Source organism: Podarcis erhardii (assembly GCF_964252035.2).
Source record: "Podarcis erhardii genome assembly, chromosome: 9".
NCBI classification, from domain to species: domain Eukaryota; kingdom Metazoa; phylum Chordata; class Lepidosauria; order Squamata; family Lacertidae; genus Podarcis; species Podarcis erhardii.
In genome coordinates this window covers 43,621,463-43,632,533 of record NC_138512.1, presented here as the reverse complement: position 1 = coordinate 43,632,533, position 11,071 = coordinate 43,621,463, and the positions used below count along the sequence as shown (strand labels likewise).

The window sequence follows — 11,071 nt, the reverse complement described above, 5'->3', positions numbered from 1 at the left end:
TGGATTTATATCTTACGTTAAAGTAACAAGGATTGTGTCCACATAACGCTTGACGTTGCAGTGGCTTCCACTTTATTCTATTATTATTTTTATACAAGTCAGTCCTATTTATAGATAGATATAGATATATAGATATAGATAAAGACACACACACACAATCTATTCCATTAAGTTTGGAACCACTAACCCTTTGGCAATGATTTCCTTGTAACCATTTGCAACACTGGCATGATAAAGGATAACTGAACATTGTCTTTGGTCTCAGCATGAAAGATGCACATAGCTACAGTGGTGCTGTCAGGGCCAGACTTTGAAGCAGAAATCAAGGACCCTACTGGAAAAATGAACAGGAGGGACCTCAAATATAGCAGGCCTGGCTTAACCACATTTTGAGGTAACTAAAGAAGGGTGCAAGAGCATAAAACTACCGAATTTCACCACTGCAGATATAGCCTTAAGCGATTTTAGCAGGAGTTCATGTACCAGAATCATAACTTACTTTTTTGCTACACATTTAATAAGCTATACTTAATGTGTTCTAAGAAACAGAAATGGAGCAGGAAGTGGGGTGAAGCTGAAAGTCCCCAGAACAGCTTTTCTGTTAGTAGGAAAGCTTTTTGGTGATCTAGGGGGAAGGTGCTGCAAAGAAGGAATTAGAGAGAGCTTGTTGGACAGGAAAAGACAGACTAAGCTAGCCTAGTGAATCTGGATAAACAAGGAGGGTCAAAAGCTGATGTGTTTGAGAAAAGACATATATGGTTATTAAGAGGAAAATAAGAAAGGAGAAAGAATTCTATTAGCAAATGCCAAAAGAGTGAGATGATAACAAGAAAAGGAGAACATTTTATCATAACTGCGGGATAGGAGGAGAATCTATCAAAGGCAATCTGAATTACATTTTTTCTTTCTTTGCCTTTTCCATTTTTCTTACTTTTAATAAGAAATGCATGCACCTAACACAACAACTATCTTCTTTACCTGTGGTACACTATGATGCAGGCAGAATAGTTTAATTCCAAATGATGTAATCATGGTGTTGTCAGTCTCAAACTAATGTCAGGAATTGAACTCAATAGATTCAACCTACTTTTACTCAGAGTTGATCCACTGAAATTAATGGGCCTAACTTAGTCATGGCCATTCATTTCAATGGGTCTACACTGAATAAAAATTAGTAGCATACATCCCGTTAATGTTTTAGTCAGATTTGCGCTGAAAATGTTTTGATGTGTGTGTTTCTAATCACTTAGACTACTATTTCACCTAGGATCTGACTAGAGCATAAAAGTAAGATATGATAGCAGCATTCCAGAAACAGCTACAACATTAAGCCAAAATCATGTGAGCTGTTTTTATTTGATTCCCATTAAAAGGACTTGCAAAACTGGCATTTGAAACAGATAGGAAACACTCCATGTTTCCTCTTGTAAATTAAACTGGTGGTTTGGCTGGAGCTCAATCAACAGTTCAAGTATCCATTGGATACAACTAAAGAGCAAGGCTGCAATCCGATTATGCGCTTACTTGGAAGTAAGTAGCATAGAATTTAGTGGGGCCTACTTCTGAGTAAATATACATAGGACTAGTATTTTATGGACAGCAAAAACCCTGGACTGTTTTGCAGAAATGGTCACATAAAGCATATTGGAACAGCTGATTTCAATATATAGATGTTTCTGTTTCGTTTGTGTTATAATGGCAATAAAATACTTTACACAGTGTTGATTCAAAAACATTAGTTAAGAAGGTCAGAGAGCCACATTATCTCTATTGTTGTAAAGCAGCTGCTACCTTGAAGGCTACTGTTTTAGGAAAACCCTGCAGTAGTCTATGGTCATTACATAATATATCATTGTAAGACTGGGGATTTGGACAGCGAGAGTAAATGGAGCCAGACATTCTGCTGGAGACTGCCTTAATGGTCAGTAAAAACGGTTTGGGGCATATCTTTTGTTAGCTGGGGAAGTAAATGCTTCCTTATTTCTCAGTCCCCTCAAGCCAGAAACTGGGGGTGGGGAGCCAGCTGTGAATGGAAATCTAGGTTGGCCATTCAATGTATTTTGCTGAATGAGGCAAAGGACAAGATGGTGGCACCCATTCCATGTACAGAAGCTGACGAGACCAGCAGCTGAATCTTACTTCAGCACTGGCACCAGGAAAGCATTGTCCATTGCTCCTGAAGGTAACAGTGACACAGGGAAGTCCACATAGCACACATGCACTTCTCACCTCAAGCATCTCACTACGATTCCCTGCCTCCTAGTCTCTGCCTCCTGAGGCAGCTGCTTTAATGTGCCTAATAGTAAGACCAGCCCTGGGTGAGTCACAGCAAAATTTGGGAGGGGCAAGTCAGAGTGAGGCAGCTTGGAAACCCATGCAGGCCATGATGAAGACTCCCCCCCCCCCCAAAGGACCATGTCTGCCCATGTGTGGCTTAAAGATTGTTTTAATAAAGCTTCTACCAGTAAAGCAAATATCCTGTCTAGGTTCTCTCATAAATTATTTCTGTCCCATCAAAATAGCATAAATATATAGTATTATGCTCATCACATTGTGAAACACCAGGTAGCTATTTGAAATGGTTACAACTTTCCATTGGATAGTTTAACATTCTACAATCACGAGCTAAGGTACAGTTAACCTGTTCTCTTGAGGCAAGTCCCCCCCCCCCAATGTTTACTGATGTATTCTATATTACTTAGTGCAAATTTCTCTCAGTTAATCTCCATGTGATCCCCTGAAGGGGTATTTATTACAGATGTATACAACCTGTCTTTAGAAGTGAGATTAATGTAATATGACACACACTAGTAGCACACCAGTGTTTAAATGTTTTTCAGAAAGTTAGCAAATTTAGTTAAAGTAATACTTACAGAGTCTTCTGCCTAGATTCCAGCATGGGGGAAAAAAGTTCCAAATATTAAACATTGCTCACTGTAGGTGGCCAATTAATGCACAGTGCCCGAGCTGGAATAAACCCTTCAAATATATACATAAAGCATATAATCTCTTATCTGCTTAGGCATTATCAAATTTTTAACAAATCCTAGTAACTTCAAACACAGGTTTAATGGTGTTAAAACATTGTAAAGTAAAGAACTGAGTTTTTAAGAACATAATCTGTTCTAGAATGTTTCAAGAGAACTACTTTGAAATGCAATTATAATCTTATCCCACGAAGAAATTGATGTCATTTTTAAACAAATCAAATTTATTAAAATAATGAGAAATGGATAGTCCTCCCTTTCCCAAATTTGCAGTCATCTCTTTCTTGTGGGAAAATAGTTCAAGGCAGTCAAATATTTGCTGAATCAAAAAAGAAAAAGGAGTTCCTGTTACTTAAATGCTTATCTATTTAATAATAATAAATAATATTTACTTGAGAATTAAAAAAAAATCCAACTCTCATCGGGCATGTAAATGACAGCTTATTGTAGGGGTAGTTCAGGTGGTTCAGTACTATACATGCTGTGTTCTTGGATGGCTTGAACCATGCATCTGAACCACTGGAAGTGCCACACCTGAGATCTGTGAGTTATCAGCTCAGAATTATATGTTACATTGCTCCAGGGAATATATATCAAGAAATGATTCTCATATGTGCAAAACACAAGCCAGCATGTGGCACAGATACACAAGGCTACATCATGTTTATGTAGGAGCCAGAGGGCAAGTAGCCTGTGTAAATCACAGCTAGATCTACATGTCTACCTTCCCTTCCAGTGCTGGTGCAGGTTCCTTACTTAGCAGATTACAGCATGGTTGGAAAATGTGTGGCCTCCAGATGTTGCTGCACCTCAGTGCCTATCAGCCCTGACCAATATGGCCAATGGTCAGGGATGCTGAGAGTTGCTATCCAACAAAATCAGAGGACCACAGGTTCCCTGTCTTCAGAAGATATTAATAGCCCTGCTGAATCAGGCCATTTAGTTCAGTTTCCTATTCTCAGCATGATCAACCAGATGCCCATGGGAAGCCTGCAAGCAGGACTTGAGTGCAACATCTACAGCTTCCAGCAACTGGTATTCGGAAGCATACTGCTTCCAACTGTGGAGGCAGAGAACATGCACTTTGTCTCGCAGCCACTGACAGCCTTATCCTCCATGAATTTATCTAATCCTCTAGACTAGAGACTTGATGCTTTTGAATTATGGTGCTGGAGGAGACTCTTGAGAGTCCCGTGGACTGCAAGAAGATCAAACCTCTCGATTCTTAAGGAAATCAGCCCTGAGTGCTCACTGGAAGGACAGATCCTGAAGCTGAGGCTCCAATACTTTGGCCACCTCATGAGAAGAGAAGACTCCCTGGAAAAGACCCTGATGTTGGGAAAGATGGAGGGCACAAGGAGAAGGGGATGACAGAGGACGAGATGGTTGGACAGTGTTCTTGAAGTTACCAGCGTGAGTTTGACCAAACTGCGGGAGGCAGTGGAAGACAGGAGTGCCTGGCGTGCTCTGGTCCATGGGGTCACGAAGAGTCAGATACAACTAAACGACTAAACAACAACAAAACCATCCCAAGGGACCAGGGTTTCACCTAAGCACAAGAGAAGCACTATCACATGCTTTGAATTTGACTTGCAGTATTTTTGCAAAAATGGTTAGCCACTACTGACCTAAATAAATGGAACATTGGGCCTTTTCACGTTACAATGTAAGCAGGCACAAGCTGTCTCTACACATGTACAAGTGTTTGTGTGAGAGAGTATGCACTTGATGTGTACAGCTCAACGACACAGATACACTGAATAGACATTCACTGAATGTTACATGAAATAACTGTATGAGTATACAGTCAACTATTTGTGTGCACAGATATTGCAGTTGTTGAATGTAAGGTGTGAACAACCCAATTGGAAATAGCTTTTGGCCAACTGTTGCTCTTTTCAAAACAACAACACTATACATTTCAGCATGCAAAATCGGCTGGGACTGTGTCCTGTTCCAAAAAGCTCACAGAATGGGGCATGAGCAAATCCCCCTAAGCCTTCCCCTGCCACGCCCTTCCTTCTTTGTGACAGCTTTGGCTCATGAGACTAGGCTATAAAACAGAGTGTCCTAGATTACTGTTGTTTGGAGAGAGAGAGAGAGAGAGAGAGAGAGAGAGAGAGAGAGAGGAAAGAAAGCATTTAATTTGCATACTGTATGCAGTTCACATCACTTTCTATAGAGCTGAACCAACCTAAGGAATTCCTTTACAATTTGCTCCAAAAAAACCTTCCTATTCCCTGTGGAATAAATGCCTTATCTATTTTCAGAAAATGCTGACTTCATTTCAAATAAAAGGGACTTACATCCAAATGCAAGTGATGCCAGAGAGAGCACCCTTGTAACTTTATACAATACGCAAAGCTTTAAAGTATTTACAGACCACCCTGCATATCAACGTCAATGAACTCAATGAGGATGCATATTTTAGTGCTTTGATGTTTTACACAAACACAAAAGCTACAGGGAGAGGGAAATATGCCCACGAACTAATAGCCCTCTAGCCATATATGGTAGCTGTGCAAGGTATATCTTTGACCTTTCCACGAGTAAACAAGAAGCACAGAATGCCACTGCTGATATTCCATGAGCCAGTTCATACTGAAAACAAAGTGAGACTTTGCAAGCTTCACACTGATGCTGCCTGCAATGCTTCTTCCTCTTGGCACGCCATGGTATCTACTTTCCAGCGAATAGACCTATGGCCAGAATCCAACACAGACATTCATTTCAGCAGACTTAACTCTTTTGTTTGTTGATTGTGGCCTGCAGGACAGGTGAACTTTTCATTAGACAAATGAGTTCTTTAAAACAATGCAAGTGTTGGAACTCAGGTCTTCAACTTAAGACAAGGCATTCAGAAGAATTAAAGCTGCAGTCCTATATATTCTTACCTGGGAATAAGTCCCATTGAACCCAATATGCATTTAACCAAGTAGACGTGCACAGATTTGTGAGGTTAAAATATCTCTTGTTGATGGCTACAACCCATCTCTGCTACACCTGTATTCTAAGAGAAATGGTCTCCCAGCCATATAGTTAAAAAAGAAACTGCTATGCCAGAGTGATGGGGAACGGATTGGCTTGGATATTGCATGAGCCATACCCTGAGTTGGTAATACACGAAAATGGGCATGCAGGCTGCACAGCTGAGTTACTGTCACAGAGCAGCCATCAAAGGCAGGGGACTGCTTCATAACAATTCAAGCTCATGCTGGTCTCCCAGGATAACTGTGTAGGCACACCATGAAAGCACCTGCACTTCCCAGCAAACCCTCTCTGCCACCATCAATATGTAAGCCATCCTTTGCCAACCTGGTGTCCGCAGTGCTTACTGGGGCTGATGGGAGTTGTAGTCCAAAACATTTGGAGGCACCAGGTTGGTGAAGGCTGATGTCGGCAACTAGAATATTAGCAAGCCCACACCACTCCTGAGTTGCTGTTTAGTATCAGCAGCTGAGCGGTGAAGGCCCTCTTCGCTGCAAGTACATCATTACTTTCTTCACAATGCGGATCTACACAAGAGCTACACAGAACCCCAACCCCATCTATCCTAACGAAAAAAGCATGTGCAGGAACACAAGCAGACAATTAACCACACTATGGGATGTGGTTGCAGGATCAGTTCTGTATATGGCCACCAATGGTTTCTTCTGGCCACATTATAACAACTACAGTGGTACCTCTGGTTAAGTACTTAATTCGTTCCAGAGCTCCGTTCTTAACCTGAAACTGTTCTTAACCTGAAGCACCACTTTAGCTAATGGGGCCTCCTGCTGCTGCCACGCCACCAGAGCCCGATTTCTGTTCTTATCCTGAAGCAAAGTTCTTCACCCAAGGTACTATTTCTGGGTTAGCGGAGTCTGTAACCTGAAGTGTCTGTAACCTGAAGCGTATGTAACCCGAGGTACCACTGTATTTCTTACATTATTTTATCTCACCCCTCCAAGGAGGTTGTGCTTGTATATGATTCCGCACCTTTTATCCTCACAATAATCCTGAGAGGTGAATTGGCCTAGGAGATAGTGATTGGCCTATCCAGAGAGGGAATCTGAACTAGGAGAGGATTCCCCCAGTTGTGTGGGTTCTTCACCTGAATGCTCATTTAATTTCTAGCATTTTAAAAATTAATTTTGGAATTGTATTCCATCAGGCTGCAGCAGATGAAGATGGAAAGCAGGGCTATTCCATTTCTACTGGCTCTGTTGAAAAGGTATTTCCATTTGGCTCCTTTCTCCCTGAACTGTTTCCATCATTTATTCGGTTTACTTACTTTCAATATTTAGAGGCCACCTTTAAGAGTTTAAATCTTAAAGTAATTTTAAGAATTAAGTAATTTTAAGAATTTTAAGAACTAGTACCTGAATTTGTTCCTCCCCCACTCTTCCCTTCCCCCTCTTGAAGTTACCCATTTACGGTTAGCACCACAACAGCAGACTGAGCAGGCACACAGGTCATCTAGTCACAGTCTTCCCTACTATGATGAGGTTAACTGTATAACTACTTAACCAAAGCAGAGGTAGGGAACCCGTGGCCAGCCAGATGTTGTGGGACTCCAATTCCCATCAACCCCATAGCCAAGGATGGTGTAAGTTGTAGTCCAAAAATATATGGAGAGCCATGAGTTCCTCACCCATAAATTATAGGGATTTCTAAAAATGCACCCATACATATAAATTAGCTTATCAAAGCAAAATTATAACCACGGCTACTCAGAAGTAAGTCCTATTGAATTCAGTCAGATGTACTCCCTGATAAGTGGGGCTGGGATTGCAGCCTCAGTGATAAAGGAAACCAAAAGTATTTAACTGTAGCAAAAGCCACAACTACATCAAATTTTGGTGTGTTGCCATTACTGACTTTAAATTTCCAAGCCCAGACATTGCATGATGCAAGGTACTTAAAGATATTTATTTAAAAGTATACATTTACTACAAGAGAGTCATACTTAAATCACATCAGTGTCAAACATAGTTTTACATTGCACCAAAGCAAATGAATAAAGCTAAAAGACAAAAGCTGTTCTGCCAGCTCTGAAGGTCTATGATACCAATTTATTTTTAGATTTATAGCCTGTCCTTAAGTATGGGGTGATAACATCTCCATTGCTTATTTATACCCACAACCTGGTGAGATAAGACATTATTGTTCCCACTTTAGAGATGCACAACTGAGGCTGAGAGAAAACAACTTGCTTCGGGTCCTCAGTTAACATGCTTGAGCTGAGTGTCAGATTTACCTCTTTACAGCCTACACTTAACACTCTGCTTCTGTTGTGTCAGAAGAAGGGCATTTATCTACTTTCCCTTTTGCTGGAAAATCCACATAGGACAATTTTTACCCCAATACATTAACAGTCGCTGAGACAATGAAGCACACCAGTGGTGGTGGGAATCCCAATAAATCTTTGTGGAATCTTTTTCTGTCCCAGGTGCTTATTGTTTTCAGAAAGAAAACCATATATTATAAGGGCTCGGTGGTAATTCTGCCTCTATATAGATTTGGCACTGAAAAGTACACCGGGTAGATTATATTGTTAACCCCAGTGGTCTTGCCTTAATGGAAAGTGCATACGCTTGTGCAGAGCCTGGGTAGCTTAGCTGATTAGAGTGTGGTGCTGATAATACCAATGTTGTAGGTTTGATTCCCGTATGAGACAGCTGTATATTCCTGCACTTCAGGGGGTGGGACTAGATGATCCTCAGTCAGGGCATCTGATTTTTGCTGTTACCGATTGCAGTCTCAGGCACTGTATCTCAACCGAGTCCAGAGGGTTCCCCCCATTTTTTTATATATGTATTTTTGGATATGAGGGATTATTTTTTATTTTTAAATTATTTTTTTGGATATGAGTATTTTTGGATATGAGGGATTAGTGAGAAACAGGGATCCCAACCTGCGAGAAGGGCTTTTTACAGAGGCAAATCCCTCACTTGTTGCAACCCAATATCTTTTCTTTCGGACACTCCTTTTGCATTATGTTAAGACAGCAGTGGCAGGTAAACCTCCATATGAAACATAACCACTGATAGCAAACAAATACCTGCAGATATGTATGTGTGTGTGTGTGTGTGTGTGTGTGTGTGTGTGTGCGTCCTCTATATGCTTGTGTTATAACAAGCAAGAGCTTAAGGCATGGCATTTCCTTTACATTTAATGGCCAGCTGGGGTTAATGGCCAAAGGCTACACTTCAGGCCAAGTACTACTCCCAACTGGTCATTAATCCCCAGGAAATGCTCTGCATCTCAATCATTATTGCTTAATTTCAGGGCAAACAAACTACTGTGACTGAGAGTATGCCATCCGTTAAACACAGGGAGCAAACATTCCACGGATGTAATCAGCTGTTTACACAACTGTCTGTTGTCTATAATAGCAAGAATTTCAGATACATGAAGCCTTAGGTGCCACTGAGCTCTGTTCTGGTTACTGCCCATTAAAACAAGCAGCAGCTGAACTATAGAAATGCTTAGAGGTGGGTGGGATCATGCCTTTTCTGGCTTATTCCATGAATAAGTTTGTTAGTACAGTGTCAGTTAAAATACACGTTTTTAAAGTTTAAAGTTTCTCTTTGCTCTAATTTTGCCAAATTGTGTAAAATTATTTTCTTCTGCTCCTTCCTTTTGAGGAGTTCTCTTCATAAGATATTTTAACAAAGGAGCCAGCAATATCCCGGTTCACAAGCCGCATGTGGCTGATTATGATGTAATTGTGCAACCCCTGATTTCAAGCTAGAATTCTGAGTGTCCCAGCTCTTTTTTTGTAGAGACCCAGGACTCCGAGTATATTTCACCTATTTGTTCCATTAGGTACTTCCACTGCATCTATATAGTTTCCGAGCACAATTCAAAGTGCTGGTGTTGACCTTTAAAGCCCTAAACGGCCTCGGCCCAGTATACCTGAAGGAGCGTCTCCACCCCCATCGTTCTGCCCGGACGCTGAGGTCCAGCGCCGAGGGCCTTCTGGCGGTTCCCTCATTACGAGAAGCAAAGCTACAGGGAACCAGGCAGAGGGCCTTCTCGGTAGTGGCACCCGCCTTGTGGAACGCCCTCCCATCAGATGTCAAAGCGATAAATAACTACCTGACATTCAGAAGACATCTTAAGGCAGCCCTGTTCAGGGAAGTTTTTAATCTGTGATATTTTAATGTATTTCTGGTTTTTATGGAAGCCGCCCAGAGTGGCTGGGGAAACCCAGCCAGATGGGCGGGGTACAAATAATAAATTATTATTATTATTATTATTATGCATCCTTCAGAGAGAGGAAGACAATCATTCTCAATATATAGATTTAAGTTATACATTTTGGAATTACAAACATCATTCACACACCTCATCTTTGCCAGCTAACTTCTAAATGCAACATCATTTCACACATTCCAACATTTACAATACAAATTTCAGACATGCCACAGATTTATTAAATTATCAGCAGTAAAATATACTGTGGGTTCTTCCCAGGCTTTTGCTTTACAAATATTTACTAGAACATAGACTTTGTTATATATCTGAGGTTTCTCAGTAATCCTCTGATTGGAGACCCACATGCCTGGGGGGTCCAAAGAAAAACTGTCAATGAATGTAATAGTTTATTATATCTTAATATTATAACACTGCACACTTTTAAAAGCCAAACTTCACTGAGTTTAAAAATGCACACACACACTAGGGGCCTTAATAAATGACTTCTCGGGAAACCTTTAATTTCTGAAACATTTAGAAACACTTGAAAAAACACGTAAACGTAATAGGCTGTATAATAACAATTATAAAGTTATTTACTAGAAACTACTTCTCAAAATTAAATACAGCTTCTCCTAATGTCAAAATAATATCAAAATAATATCAAAATCAAACACTGCATTGGATCCGGACTATGTTAGTTGCACCTTGACCCCATCCAGTGTGAGCGGCCATCTTTTTTTCATGAAAAATGTCCTTTACAGTGATGTCACTTCACCATGCAGTATCATTCACACTGAATCATTCTGAGGCACAGCACTGGGCAGGTTCTTCTTATTGCAGCTCCAGCACTGCTTGAAGCAGCAGCCAAAATTTATCAAGCCCTGAAGTTTTAATCCCCT

At 40.7% G+C, this 11,071-nt stretch overlaps 1 protein-coding gene across 9 annotated transcripts in view; it reads right to left on the bottom strand.

Moving 5' to 3' along the window:
• Window positions 1-11,071, bottom strand: part of LOC309349831 (uncharacterized protein) — a 129,765-nt gene that overhangs the window by 86,869 nt on the left and 31,825 nt on the right. Inside the window, exon 3 of one of the 9 annotated variants that reach the window (XR_014160197.1) lies at window positions 3,240-3,306. The exons of the other annotated variants lie outside the window; for them this stretch is intronic. The gene's annotated coding sequence lies outside the window, so the exon portion shown is untranslated. Of the gene's footprint in view, window positions 1-3,239; window positions 3,307-11,071 lie in introns of those variants that run through there. 9 annotated transcript variants of the gene reach the window in all.